Source organism: Cupressus sempervirens, chromosome 4 (assembly GCF_028749045.1).
Source record: "Cupressus sempervirens isolate cs-2001-9-10 chromosome 4, ASM2874904v1, whole genome shotgun sequence".
NCBI lineage: Eukaryota > Viridiplantae > Streptophyta > Pinopsida > Cupressales > Cupressaceae > Cupressus > Cupressus sempervirens.
In genome coordinates this window covers 22,533,642-22,550,101 of record NC_143121.1, presented here as the reverse complement: position 1 = coordinate 22,550,101, position 16,460 = coordinate 22,533,642, and positions in this window count along the sequence as shown.

Genomic DNA, 16,460 nt, shown 5'->3' with positions numbered 1-16,460 from the left:
TCCACTCCCAAGGTCAAGCCAGTCATCACAGAAGCCAAACAAAAGCAACCATTAAGATTTCTGCTCACTGGAAAATAAATTCCAGAGGATATTGACTTAGACACAGAAATAGTGATTCCTAAAATTGACTACGAAAATGCTACCATTGAAGAAATGAGGTATGCTAGTCAACTAAGTGAGATGAAGGCTATGCAAAAGTAGTTAAGGTCTAAAAGGGATAAGGAATATAGAATAATTGAGAATGCCCAAAATATTATTATAGAGGCTATAGCTATTGAATTAGATTCTACTCAACACATTTTGATTCAGTTAGAAGAGACTATAAATAAATTCAATGAGGACACCTCTGATCAGGACAAACTGATTGAAAAGCAAAAAAGAAATTTGATAATAAAGTGCTTGAGTACATTGCAATAAAATAGGTAGAATTGACCACAATTTTGGTCAATCTTGAAAATTCTTTCAATAATGTAACTTCACTTTTTGCCAAACTCTGTGATGTTACCGAATACACCAAAGAGATCAAAGAGAAATTAAATAAAATTGATGAGGATATGAAGGTCAGTGCCCAAAAGCTGCAACTTGATCCTAGTTCAAGTTCATCCCATCATCTCAGAATCATATTTTTGTCAAAAAAGCAGGTAGAACTGCTAAGAGAGGAAGCAAGGATCAAATCTACATTGATTGACATTCAAAATATGATTCTTCCTGTCATGGACACAATGCATAAACACATTGTCTACTCCAAAACATTGATCCATGACAACAATTTTTCAGTTGCAGATCACATGATTCAACTTTCAGCTGAAGTTCAAATAGCACTTTCCACCTACACAATTTTGCAAGAAAATTGGGATAAGACCTTGGCTCCTATTCTCAAGGTACATTATGAGTTTATCTCTCATTTTGGTGTTTCTATGTAAATACATACTGATTACTTTGGCATTATTGTCAAAAAGGGGGAGAATATATGTAAATAAGGAAGCCATATGTAAAGATAGAGATACTTGTAAATACTATGTGCATATTGTATGGGGAAGATATATGCATATCAGTATGACAAATTTTGTACATAGGTTTTGACTCATAAGTGTTTTTGTCACTAATACCAAAGGGGGAGATTGTTGGAATTATGATATATTTATCATTAGTGCAAACACTTATTTGATTATAAATTCTTACCAAGCTCATCACTTAGTCTATAGTTCACACCGAGTATTTAGTCATTATCTTACAAGCTTAGTAGGTAAATAGTTTTCACCAAGCTTTCTAGTGTTTATCGAGTGAAGAAGGTAAACGAAGTTTAGCAGTGTTTACCAAGTGAAGAAGGTAAACAAAGGAATTAGTGTTTACCAAGTGAAGAAGGTAAACAAGACTCTGTGTTCATCGAGCACAGAAAGGTAAACGAAGAAGATAGTTTCTACCGAGTGACACTATATCTACTGAGTCACCTATGGTTACCAAGTTCAGAACTACATCAAGTGATTAGTATGGACTGAGCCTTCACTTCTACTGAGTGCATGATGATGCTGAGTAATGTAGTGGATGCTGAGTATCAGAAGGTCATTGAGTCAATTTAGTGAACCCAAGTTTTCTACTATCTGGTCGACTCAATAATATTTTGTTCACTTGTGTTTTGGCTGACCTTGTAACTATACAATATTGAAATGGTATATATGTAATGTATGATATCATTTTTGAGATATGATATGGAATATGACCATATTGGCATGAAATAAGAAGGTATTTCTATCAGCAGCAAAGCAAAAGGAATACAACAAGGTCAGCACAAGGAGCAAAAAAGTTATATCTATCACATCAGGTGATCAATGCAAAAGGATCTTATTAGCAAACAAGTTGTAAGTAGATCCACTATTTCATCCTAACAGGTGAATCAATTTTCTAAATCCTATAACAAGGTAGACTTAACAGTCTTTTGTAAATGTCCTAACAGAGTGCATACTTCTCTGTATGTTTGTAAATCCTCTAACAAGGTGGATCTAGTAGTCCTACTTGCTCTTAACAGGGCATATCACCTGAAGTGATCATTTTAAGCCTTAATTGGCCAACTTCGTACTACAGTAATGAAGTTTTGTGGGCATCATCCCCACCCCAGTTTTACTTTCTAATTGGAAGGTTTCTAGGTCACCAAGTCATTGTGTTCATGTGTTATGAATTATTGATCTTTCATTTATGTAGTAGATTAGATGAATGAATGATGAATAAAATGGATAAAATTTTATATGTTACTGATTCACCCCTCCCCTCTTAGTAACACATTTCATCCTGAATATTTCCAACAAGAAGAGTATTACAAATATGTAGAGAGCATGGGATTTCTCTCAACCCAAAAAAGTCAGTTTTTTGTGTAATTGAAGGAAAACTACTTGGACATATAGTGTCATAGGAAGGAATTCAAAATGATCCTGACAGAGTAGAGGCCATCCAAAGACTAAGCCTGCCTATAAACAAAACATGAGTTAAATCTTTCTTTGGCCAGGTGAATTTCCTTAGAAGATTTGTTCCCAATTTTGTAGAAACTAATAAGCATATAATAGATATGATGAAGGGAAATTCAAGTTTCAAATGGAGTGAGGAAGGAAAGCGAGCGTTTAACGGTATAAAAATTGCTGCTGCTAATGCCCCTGTGCTATGTCATCCAAATTACAAGCAAGATTTTATTATTTATTGCTATGCTTCAGAACATATATTATCAATTATTCTTGTGTAGGAGAATGATGAAGGAATACAAGCTCCCATTTCTTTTATGAGCATACCTTTGAAAAATCATGAACTAAAATATTCACAAATTGAAAAGCATGCTTATGTAGTAGTTAGAGCACTAAAGAATTTTCATTTCTATATCTTACATTCACACTCTGTTGTCTTTGTCCCAGACATAGTAGTAAAAAGTGTACTAATGCAACAAGAATTAGGTTACAATGTTAGAGGAGCATGGGCGAAAAAGATACAGGAATATGATATTGAGATTAAACCTACCAAGCTGATAAGAGGAAATGCTCTATGTAGAGCAATTGCAAAAAACAAAACTACAGGAGAATTAGAAGAATTGAATGAGAAGCAACTGGTGCTAGCAGTAGGTCTCTATGATTCATGGTTCGAAAACATTTCTTACCTTTTAACATATGGTGAATGTCCAAAAGGTTTGAATACAAAAAAAAGAAGAGATCTTAGATTAAAAGAGGCCAAGTATGTGATTTGGGATGGAAAGATTTTCAAAAAGGCTATTGATGGTACATTCTTGAGGTGCGTAGATAAGCCACAACAAGAAAAGCTATTGAAAGCAATTTGTGATGAGGCCTGTGGAGGACACTTCTCTTCTTTAGTTACAGCTTTCACAATACTAAGGCAATGCTATTACTAGCCTAGGATGTTAAAAGATGCATATGTATGGGTAGTGAATTGTGAAAAGTGTAAAATGTTTTCTGGACACCCTTAATTAGCCGCACTACCACTAAGACTTGTTATCATTGAAGGACCCTTTCAGCAATGGGGCCTTGATTTCATTGGTCCATTTAATCCTGTATCCACTTTTGGTCATCAATATATCATAACTGCAATCAACTACTTCACCAAGTGGGTAGAAGCTAAGGCTATAAAGAAGACTACTTCTGAGGTGGTATGTGAATTCATTAAAGAAAACATTTTCGTCAGCTTTTGCATTCCCATTAAGTTAGTGATGGATAATGCATCCTATTTTTCTTCAATTGAAATTACTGGTTTCTATTTTGAGTATGGGATCACCATCAGTCATTCATCCGATTATTTCCCTCAAGGGAACGACTAGGCAGAATCTAGCAATAAGAACTTGATCAATATTGTAAAAAAACTAGTGTCAGATAATAAGAAGAATTGGCACAAAAAGATTCATGAGGCACTCTGGGCAGATAGAGTGACACCTAAGAGGGCAATCGAGATATCTCCTTTTAAGATGGTTTATGGAACTGAAGCTAATCTACCTTTGCCATTAGAATTGGCCACAAGAAAACTCAGAACAATAATTGAAGATGATGTCTATAAGGATGGTCTAGAAAAGAGAATCATGTATCTGAGTAAACTGGAAGAAGAAAGAATGGAAATTGTTGATCATATCACACATCATCAAATGCAAGTGAAAGAACTATTTGATAATAGAACAAGACTGAGGAAATTCATGGTAGGAGACAGTGTACTACTTTTGGACAAAAGAAAGGCCCCAAAAGGAATGCATAAAAATTTTGATGCTCTATGGAAAGGCCCATTCAGAATTCAACAGGCATTCGAGAACAACTCTTTCAAACTGGCATATGAAGATGGTGAAGTACTACCCCTGACTTATAATGGTCAAGATCTCAAGCTCCATAAAGTTTCAAATTGAAAATAGGTAACCCCTATAATGTACCATACTTAGACTTAGTGTGGTTTGTGTCTTAGTTAGCCTTCCCTTTCCAATTTTTCTTTTCCTTTCCTTTCTTGTTTTGTTTTTTGTTTGTTGTTTTGCCGCCTTTTATTTTTCTTCTGCGAAACTAGAGATTCTAAGTCCCTTTTCTTGGGCATCCTCTACCCAAGTCCCCAATCAGAGCTAGTTGTTGCCCCACTTTTCACCATATACAAATTTTGCAAAGTGGAGATTGAACTAATGTCATGTTCTATCAAGTCGGGTCAATAGGTCTTTCTTCTTTAGGTGCTGAGTTTCTCCATCGGGTTTTCATCTTTTCCCTTCTCCTATATCACATATAGCTCGGGTGGGTATTTCTAGGTTGTTATGAGTCTTAGGGGTAGTTTAGAGCCATCCTCAATGGAGATTCTCGATTTGAGCTACATCTTTTGATTTCCATGCAACTCATTTGATCTAGAGTTAAAGAAAATTGAATCGGCAAAAAATCAAGTTTCGACTTCTCCTCGATGGGTTTTCGCACCCCAAAGGCAAATTTTCACAAAGACTAGCAAATGTTATTTGTGAGCTTCATCAAAGTAAAGTGAATCATGCTAAGAAAAGATCGTTCAAGTGATGTCATGATCTCACAGCGAGAACCATTTTAAAGCTTGGAAAATGATTAGGATAAGCATCGAAGAAAAACCAGAAAAGAGCTTCTCCGTGGCGGACTTCGAAGTCAGTGATTAGTTTTCCAAAAAGGTATATGTAAAGGAATTAAGAAATCCAATGGGCCCCACCCCTCACTTTTGAAGTCAGTTTTGTGTTTTTCGGAGGCTTAAAATAAAGTGGATAAGGCGGAGGAAGTAAAACAATGTGTATTGGTAGAAAAACAAGTTTCTTCTTCTCCATTGTAAGCATCGGCAAAAAATTTAGAAGTAGGTTCTCCTCTGGCCGATTTCAAACCAAGAGTTAAATTTTTTGCAAAGGCCCAAATAGAGAAGTAAAGTTACTAAGTGGGCCCCATTTTTTGGTCACGAAGCCTCTTTTATATTTCCCAGAAGTTTTTAGTAAAGTGCTTAGGGTTGTAAGGTAAAAGCAAAAGCTTAAGGGGAAAATCGGAAATCTGCTTCTTCGCTGCAGGTTTTCTACCCTCGAAGGCCATTTTTTGCATTTCAAAGAAATTCATTCTTGCAAGCATGGTAGGTACTATAATTAGTTAGTATTTCCTTTCTGCATTATAGAGAATTAAGAAAGAATAGAGTTTCATTTCCCTTGTTTTATGAAATTCAAATGGATGTGATAAGTATTGTTATATTTCATTTGACGAAAGGATTCTGTTAGTTTTCTCAATTCATCAGTTGTAATTTAGATTTAGATTTCAACTTATTTTATTCTTGCGTGGATAGATTCATGAATTCATAAGAAGTGTGGATACATAAATCTGTTTCGATATTGAGAAATTTTTTTTTCCTGAATTAAGTTCTAGTTAGGCTTAATTTGGTTTGCCTCTTCTGCTCTTGGGTTAAGAGAATACCCCAAATTAGATAAGTAGGAACAAACATAATTCATTGAAGATTATTCATATAGGGAGTTGTACCTACCAATTCAAAGAAAAGCCAGTAACCATAAAATGGTTTTTTGACTGTTGGGAAAAGATATTGTTCATAATCTGGGTATTAAGAGTCATATTCTCATAGAAAATAAGAAGAACAAATATTTTTACCAACAAATAGGTTAATCAAGATGAAATAGTTCAAATACTAACTCCAAGAAAAAAATTTCTTTAAATTCTTTTGAGTCTATTCATGTTTATAAAAATTAACATTTAGTTTTAAAAACTAACAAAAAGCTCAAAAAACTATATGTTTTCCTTTCCATAATCCCCCTATCTATCTATATCCCTTTTTTCCACTTTGAATAAGTCTTAAATACTAAATATCAGAGGGGGTCTCCCTAAGAACTCAACCACCCTTGATAGTTAACAAAACAATTATCAAATGGAAAGGTTCAAAGACAGTTACATCCAAAGTTTCAATAATAATAAAAATAAAAAAATAAAAAACTAATTAAGCAAGTGAGCCATGACTCTTGCTCATGTTCCTCGTCTTCTCCTAATTTTCACTTGAATCTTAGGATAATTTTCAGCTTCAATGAAAGCTCAAAAATTCATGGAGTGCACTTATATTTGCGTCCCTCAAAGTGTAAATTCATGCTCTCCACATGTCACGGTCCCACTTCATTATCTTGAGTTGGTTTATATACTATGGTAGATGCTCTTTATAGAAAAATAAAGTAGAGTCAATCTGAGCCACTTTAATGAGATCTTTGAGGTGAAGGTTTTTGTCTCTTTAACTTCCTTGAGATAAGCTTCAAATAATTTGAAGAATGGTTCAATGCTAGAATTGGCAAGGTGCAATGGGTTTACATTTTCTAGGCTTATAGCTTCCACATCCTTTGTGAATCCTTTATACATATATTTTATTTCAGCTTCAATATTTTGTGAATTGGTTATTGCACCTCAAAAAATACAACATCTACATATCATATTTCTTTTGATAACATATAGTACGCCAATATGCACAATTTTACAGGAATTTTCAGCAAAGATTTTGTCTAATCGATATTCTTTAGTGTTAGATATTTGAGTAACAGTAGCTTCCCATATGTTTTCCTCTATCTCCCAAGAAATTACTTGGGCCTTCAATTCATTTAGCAATGTATCACTATTGTTAAAAATTACTACATACTACTAGAAGAATTCTTTACCTTTTTTAGCCCCTTCATCTATGCATTCTTCCATAGTGGAAACCAAAGCTTTTCCTCGTTAAACTTGGTTCAACTTTATCTTATTATCAAATTATGATGGATCAAATTCTTTGGTAACTTTTATGAGAGGCAAGACTCCTTAACCATCCAATGATTTGATATATTCTACCATCGAATCAATCACTTTCTTCAATTCCTTCTTTTCCTTAACATCTTTCTGTGATTAAACCAACATGTGCTGTGTTGACTCATTAAGCCAATGCTCTTTGGTTTCTCTATTCAATATCCCCAAGATCACTTTGGAGATTTTGAAATCTTCCATTGTAATTATTTTTATTAAAAAAAAATTCTTTAACAAAATTGATCATTTTCTTACCTTTACTATTTTATGCTTGTATAAGACTACAACTTGTAAAACCTTCATATCTCTATCCATACAACTCATAATAACTTGCACTTTGAGATGAATTATCATCATACCTTGTTCTTCATTCCCTCAAGTGCACAAGTTCCAATTCATTTTCTATGAACTTCACAAACCAAAAATGTGTCTCTATTTATAGTTAGTCTTTACAACACTTAGATAATTTTCTAAATATTGAAACCAATACTTAGTCTTTACAAGTTGTTGATCTAATGTAGATGATATGTTTCCATAAATGAAAACCTTAATACATTTCCTTCCTAACCTTTTAGTCAAATTTTCAACCAATACTTCTATAGAGCATGACTCTACCCACTCATCTCACAATGAGGATGAGGCTTTAAGAATTTCTCATGAATAAGTTGATAAGCTTGATACTAAAATTGATAAGATACATGATTGGATTTTACAAGACAATCATAATACTAAGACTAATGCTACTTTTAATGCTCTTAAAAAATTGATCTAAAATGATGAGCAAGGTGTTAATATTTTGTGTGGTCATACTCACCTTGTCCATACTCAAGTTAAGCCTTTGACTCAAGTTTCTTCTAAAGAAGGATGACTCCTCCTATTTTTACTCTTAAGCATGTTTTACCAGTCTTTATACCTATCTCTAGCATTTACACTTATGTCCCTCCTATTGTGACTACTTTTGTATCGGTGTCTAATCTCCTTAGTAGTCTTTTTTCCCCTTCTTTTTGTGTGAGTACTCCACTTGCTTCATTGATGAATTCATAGTTTTCATATAACAATGTTCCTTTCATTTATCCTAACCCTCCTACTTTGGTTCTAAGTGTTCCACCAATAGTTTCTTTCATTCTATTTTATTCATACACTCTTCCTAGTGGGTTGAATGGTCTTATTTCATATGTTCCTTCAAATGATTCCATTATCCTTTGTCTGGCTTCGAAAATGTCTCCTTTGCAATGACAACTAGCTTCCATCACCCAATCTAAGTTTAATGTTTCTACATGTGATATGAGTAGTCCTTTGTCTTTTGATATTATTTTTACTGATGCTCCTTTACAAGATAATATTCCTCAACTTCATACTTAAATTGGTAAAGGTGATCTTGTGAAACTATTAGAAATGTTTAAAATAACTGTGAAGGGGGTAGGGACGAGTCAGTTACTCAGGGTCCATAAGTACCATTTGAACAATTAAACATTTAAGTAGATGACAATGAGGAACTTATCAATGAATCAACAAGTGAACCAAATAATAATTTGAAGCTACAAAAGTAAGTTGTAATCATATAGATCAAAACCCTATTATTTCCTTTCTAATAATAGTAACTAGTTTTTATTGAGATCCTTTTAACAAAGATTGACCTAATAGGCAATTGAAGGACTTAATAGTATATGTAAATCCTTTAGCAAGGTGACATTCTAAATGGAATGATCAAAGTCCTCTAATAAGGTCACTCCTAAAAAGGTAATTAAATCCTCTAACTAGGTCACATTTAATAGTGTACATTGTAACCTTTAACATGGTTGGTTACTAATAGATCTCACCTTAAAATACTAAAAAATTAGTAACATGTTGTTGGTGGTTTTACCCAAATTGGGTTTCCACAAAAAATCCTAGTGTCAAGCTTGTGATGAATGTTTTATGATGTTTTACAATTGATAAAGTTTACATTCAACAAGTATGTTATGTTTAGGACAATAATTTGTTTATCAATATAGTAGAGACTAAGAAACAATAGGATAAGTAGAACAATGAATATAGTGGGAAGAAAAATATGTTCACCAAGAAAAAGGAAGGCCTATAGGTTGTCTAGAGAAGTTTTGGGTGACAGTTCCAACTGTTGTGATGTGGAGCCTAATTAGAATGAGATTTTTATTTGGTGCAATTTTTCCTAGATTATTTCTACTAGAGTTTTAGGATAGTACCCCAGGTGTGTTCCCTATCACATTATGTTAGAGTAAATAATTAATCAATTGTTAATTAGGTATTCTATTTACTTAAGATTACTTAGGTAAATGCATGTAGTTGAGGTTAGTTTTTGACAACAGGAGAGCTTGTTCCCTTTAGCATGCTTATCTTTTCCACCTCTTGTGGATGTGTGCTTAGTTGTCAACCTAATCTCCTACCTCATTCTAGCTTGTTCTACAAGCTTCCATGAGGCCTTTTTATTCAGTCTCTCATTCATTATAAATTCATTCCATTCACATTGTAATTCTAATTTCCTATTGTGAAATATTCTCTTGTGCGGTATTTGCCTCAAGCTCTTTGCTCCCTAGGTTTCTCTTCAACAAGCTATTGGCATTGCAAGTGATCTTGGCACATTTCTAGAGTTGGATTCTCAACTCCTACATGGTATCAGAGCCTCCCTGCTGCTTCTTGTTCAAAATTTTTTTGAAGTCATAATTTGGAGTCACAAACCCTAGTTTGTTTGTGCATTTTTCTTCAAATCGAGGGTAGAGCAAAAATAGATGTTGCTATTGGATCCAGAAGGCTATTTGCAGTCAGGTTTCATATAAAACCTTTTTTTTTTTTTTGGCTACAAGCATTTTTTTGAAATTTTTTTAACCTCCTTGGTTGTAGTCATGCAAACCCACATTAAAAAAATTTAAAAAGTGCCGCCATCATAGCAGTGCTTGCACACCACTGTGAGGCAGCCCACACACCACCAACATGCCACCAGTGACACACCCCACCTCCTCCACCACTAGTGCACCACCCAATCTTAGTCACCGCTCAACCTGCTCCAATGATGTAACTAAGTTTTCTTCCTGGGTGCCACCACCACTAGTTATCCTCACTCAAACACCACCTCAAGCTGCTGACATCACTTCCAGGTAGTGTGACATCATCTTTTGGCACTCGTCATTTCTTGATGCTGATGTCATCATAGTCTGTGACCCCTACTGATGTCATCTTTCCATCTACTAACATCATCTTCTTGACTGTTGATGTCATATTTTCAGCTACTGATGTCATCTTTTTAGCGATGGCCTTTTGATAGTCATACGGGCATCAAATTTAACATAGTGTCTATAATTTTCCAGCAAAGTACATTTTTGGAGCAGGAGTCAATTGTTTGGCCATAACTTGAGCATACAAAGGTCTTTTTCCAATCCAAAAGAAGTGTCAAAAATCTGACTCAGAGATGGAGACATTGGTGCTAGTTTCATAAGATTTTTAGTTCATTTGAGCTCCCATTTTTGGCATAAAAGTAGAGGCTTCTGTTTCCTCCTATTCGGCATCAACAAATCCAGGTTCTTTTCCATTTTTTTGCTTTCCATAGTTGTTTTGTGGTATTTGAGGGATATTCTTCTACATTTGTGGGGGGGGTGTCTTTCTTTTCTATAATTTACTTCAGTTAAGACCCTTCTACTTCCGTCTTCTTCTTTCTCTCAATGGCTGATCCATCTGTGACCCATCTCACACCACACAACTACCATACCTAGAAGGCACAAATGACTAAGCTTCTGATGTCAAGAGGTCTATGGTCTTGTCTGGATGAGAATCAACCTATTCTTATGAGACCTTTTGAGGTTCTATAGCATAGGAACAAAATGGATGAAGCCATGGGATTGATTGCACTCAACATTTTAGATAGTTTTCTATATCACTTGGATGGTTTGACTACTCCATGAGCTTATTGGCAAAAATTTTAGACTTTGTTTGGTTAGGTGAATGAGTTCTAGGCACTTCAGTTGGATGCAGAGTTGACTTCTTTGTCACCAAGTAACTTTCCCACCATTGAGGACTTTCTGATGAAGTTCAAATCCCTATGTGTAGTTTTGCAAGGATGTGAAAAGAACAAAACTGATGATGAGTGCATATTCTTGATACTCTCAATGCTGGAAGGGCAGTATTAGGTTTTTTCTTCTACTTTCTATGCCACTATGGATGCCCTTGGAAAAAAACATAGGATGCCTACATTCAAGACATTTTGTGATAGGTTGACTGGGGAACAAGCAAAGATCCAACAGGTGGATGCCTTTGGCTCTTCTAGCCAAGCATTGGTTGCTCAAAATTCTAACAAGAAATCAAAGAAGAAAGGAAAATTGAAGAAAAATGCATCAAAATCTGATCCTAAGCCTCCAGCTAATCCTCTAGAAAACCCTCCCAAGGGTAAATATTTTTCAAATTCGGGTGAGTCTACCTCCAAGACCAAGAAGAAATCGAGTGAGAACTACAATTTTTGTGGGAAAGATGGACATTCAGTTTCTAGGTGTTGGAAATGATTGGAAGCTTTAGAGGAAGCCATGAAGGAGCATCACATTTTAGCTCCTCAGTCTTCATCTCCACCTATAGGGAAAGATCACGCTCTTTCTGCATGAGATATGACTTTAGCACCTTTATTGATTCTTGATTCTAAGGCTTCTCACCACATCACAAACACTCCTAAGTTGCTTACCTCACTTGCTCCTTGTGCCACCACATAGATTGCAATTAGAAACTCTTCACAACTTTTAGTTTTAGGTTCTGGTACTGTTGCTTTGGTCAGGGGCTCTCTACAAGATGTACTTTATGTTCCTAATATTTTGATGAACCTTCTATCCATCTATTAGATTTTCCACTCTAGCTCTAGGAAGATAGTTAATTTCTCACCACATGATGTGGTTATTTGGGACTTGCATGATCCAAAGATGATTGTTGCCACTGGGAGTGTTGACTCTACATCTCACCTCTACAAATTTGATGGATTTGAGTTTTCTGATGACACAGGTTCATGTTTAGTTGCACATGCAGATTCAGTAAGAAGACATTGGCATGAACATTTTGGGCATGTCAATTACAGATATCTTCAGTAGATAAGCACACAGGAACTTGTTCTTGGGCTTCCCCATATTTCCTATCCAGATGGTGTTTGTCAGAGATGTGCACTTGGCAAGCAACATAGGGATTCTTTTCCACATGGATGAGCCACTCGTGCTTTAGCACCTTTGGATTTGATTCATAGTGACCTCATGTCATTTCCTACTCCTTCTTTTTCGAGTGCCATATATGTGCTTACATTTATTGATGACTTCTCCAGATGCACATGGGTGTACTTTCTTAAGCACAAGTTTGATGCCTTTGACTCATTTTGAGTTTTGAAGGCACTTGCAGAGAAGCAGTCTAGGCTTTCTATTTAGTAAATACGCATGGATAATGGGGGGGAGTATGTCAACTAGGCTTTCAAAGATTTCTATTCTAAGCATGATTTTTAGCATCAGCTTTCAGTGCCCTACACTCCTCAACAGAATGGTGTGGCTGAGAGGAAGAATAAAACCCTTCAGGAGATGGAAAATTGCATGATTCAGTCTAGGTCCATGGATTCATGTTTTTGGGCAGAGGTAGTCAATTGTGCCAACTACATTCATAGTTAGATGCCTCATAAGGCACTTTGACATATGACTCCTGAGGAGGCTTGGTCCCATGTCAAGCCTAATGTGTCATCATTTAGAGTTTTTGGGAGTACGACATATACATTTTTACTTGATTCTCAAAGGAAAGCAATGGAACTGAAGAGCCAACCATTGATTTTTGTTGGCTACTAGGAGGATGTAAAGGCTTACCGGTTATTTGATCTTGATTCCAGAGAGGTCCTATTTTGACAGGATGTCCAGTTTGATGAGAGCCCTCTTGTAGTTCATTACTTGCCTCCAGCACCTCCTCTAGCTCCCACTACTCCCTCTTCATTTCTGAATTGTTCCACGGATGATGAGGATGATGATAATGGTGATCCCGATATACCTCCACCATAGGATCCTCCCCATATGCCTTAATGGGCTTGAGCTACTGTTGAGGCTACAGGATCTCTAGCTGGTGACCCATCCACATCTCATCGCACCCATTCTCACATTGCAAGTTCCAGTCTCCTTAGTCATGCTATTAGTACTAATCCTTAGAAATTTTTGGAAGTGGCACGACATTTAGAATGGGAAAGTGCAATGGAGGAGGAATATTCTTCTTTGATGAAGAACCACACATGGGATCTTTGTCCTCTTCCCAAGGAGAGAAAACTAGTGCATTGTAAGTGGATTTATCGCACTAAGTATGTTGCTGATGCTTCCATACATAAGTATAAGGATCATCTTTTCGTGAAGGGTTTTTTGCAAGTTGAGGGTGTTGATTACTTCCAAAGAATTTCACTAAGTTTACCAAACAATTTTTTTTTTTAAAAACATGAAAGATAAACCATTCACAACACTTGCAAAAGCAATAGAAACAATTCAAATAAAAGTACACATAACATAACATAAAAAATTACATTCTTTAAAGATCCCTTAACATTGAATTACATCTAAAATAACTAATCATCTAACATCACATCCTTATGAAATAACAATGATACATCCAATGTTCATAAATTACATTTTTAGATTGCTCAATCATCCACCATACATATCACAGGGTATGAAAAACTTAAAAGAATAAACATCCATGTAAATAAAGTACATCAACATCCAATATTAATCCATGATGCAACTAAAGTAAATGAAACCACATATTATACATGATACATCATCACAAAAGATATAGACATCCATAATAAAGGATAAGCATATATCACAAAACATAACTAACTAAGTGCACGGTTCCTCCCAACCATTAATAGCATCATTAGACCATCGTGGATCCTAGCCATCCCTCCATGCATAACATTCCAAAGCACCGATGAGATCATCAATATTATCATAGTAGGAATGTCACTGCTAAAACATCCTACTAACATGAAAAGTAAAGCATAAGATATCATCATCTAACATATACAAACTATCAGTATAAGAAACATGCCAGCAAATACATCCATCACAAGGTATATCATCTATCATAATGATCTAAGAACATAATGAAGATAAATACCAACCAAAAATACTCTAGCCATGGTGTCTCGGACGGATCTCAAATGATAAGAGTGGAAAGTACACTACCACCTGACCACGTGGAACCTAAGAGGTCCACTCCCACCGTGTTGAGCAGATAATCTCAAGTCCCAAATAGGCTATAAAAATCACATAGCACATATCTCTATAAGTTCAGGAATCTTAAAAGTATACTAACTCAAAGGTTCCAATCACAAAACTGACATCTAATCCTAGAGGCACAACAATAAGTGTAGAACAAGATTTAGTATGCAAAGAACATTAACAAATAAAGTAAACATTCACAAACCAAAAACTAAATTCACATATATGCTTAGAAAAAGAAAGCAAACAAGAAGTGCAAACCTCACAAGAGAAAACACTCCATGCTTCCTTGATTTTGTAGATGTGTCCTTTTGCTGTGGATGTATGCTCAAGATGCTCAAAAGCTTCTTCAATGGAGATGGGTAATGGAAAATTGGTAGCTTTGTGAGCTCTCAATTTGGCATTATAAGGGTAAGATTGATGGCTTTGGTTCTCAAAATAGAATGGTAACTTTAGCTCAAAGATTGTTGATGAAATGGCTTGGGATGGGATTCAATTTATAGGCTAAGGGGTAGAGGGATGGAGGGCTTAGATGCAAGGATGGATGAAGGCTTAAGGAGGGCTAAGATGCACTCAAAGGGGAGCACATGGATTGTGCTTGTTTAGTACCAATGGGAAGGTGACACTTGTCACAAGGAGGATGAGTGTGAGAGGGTAGGGTAAAGGGTTGGTTAAAGGCATGATGAGTGGGGTTGAGTATGTAAGAGAGATGTAAGAGGAATGAGTGTGGAAGAGGGAAGAGTGTGCAAGATGGATGTAAGAGTCATGAGTGGGATTGTAAGAGTCTTTTATGTTTTGTAAGAGCACTCATGACTTAGTGGTTGGGCTTTTTGAGAGGAGACTTTGGTTTGAATTAGGAAAGTCTTAAACTTGTTTAGCGAATGTGACAACATTAGGGGGTGGATTAGGCTTGGGTTTAGGATTAGATTAGGGATGTTAGAGATGTACAAGTGGATGGCATTAATGAGGGTGGGTGAGTTAGTGGCTAAGCTTGGTTAGTATGGGTGGATGGGGTGGATTAGACTAAATGAAGGATTAGAGATAGGTTAGGGGTTTTTGAATTTGAGGATTTCATTTATAAAATAGATTTATTTAATAAATGGGGATTTTTGGAATTAGATAGAAGAATAGGATTTAATTGATAAATAATAGATTATTTGATTTATCAATTAGGACTATAGATGATTAATTAAATTAATCAACTAGGGATGAAAAAGGATTAATTAAATAAGAATTTAATTAATAATGCCTTTAGAGATGGCTAAATTAGATTACCAAAGCAGTGTAATCAAATTTAGGTGTCTACAATAAGTACACCACAAAAGGTAAACAAAATCTATAGAGGAGACTTAGGCTACATACTAGGGAGCGTCATCACATGACTGATTGAGTTACCCTAGACTAGTCTCTCATTAGACCTTGGACCCTTAAGCGTTGAGTTACCCTAGACTGGTTACTCTGAACTCCGGACCCTCAACGTGCCACATGTGGAAACCAAGAAGCCCTCTCAAGAAGATGAGGCACTTCTCCCATCCTTAGTCTATACAAGCACTCAAGGCATGGGTGGTTTAAATATCTCTAACTTATTTTTTTAGTGTGTTTTCCCCCCATAAATTTTAATTACTAGATTATCACTTATTACATAACTTGCATTAGGTTGCCCTGGTACAGACCACTTTGGGCCCCAGACCACTATGCAAGCCACTCCCATAGTCATGTACCTAGAAAACCTCTCCTAAGCACATAAATCCACAGTTGTGTCCCATACCACAACACTCATAAAGATCAAACTTGGTTCCTTAACAGGCAACTTGATAATAAGATGGTTCTCCCATCCTAGAATACATAAAAGTTCCACAAAATAAACCTCATAAATATAATCTCCAATATAAATCACAATATTCATTGGTTATCAACAAGCAACCAAGAATATCTCAAAATAGTACTAATCAAAGACTCCAAAAACATTGAGTCAAAC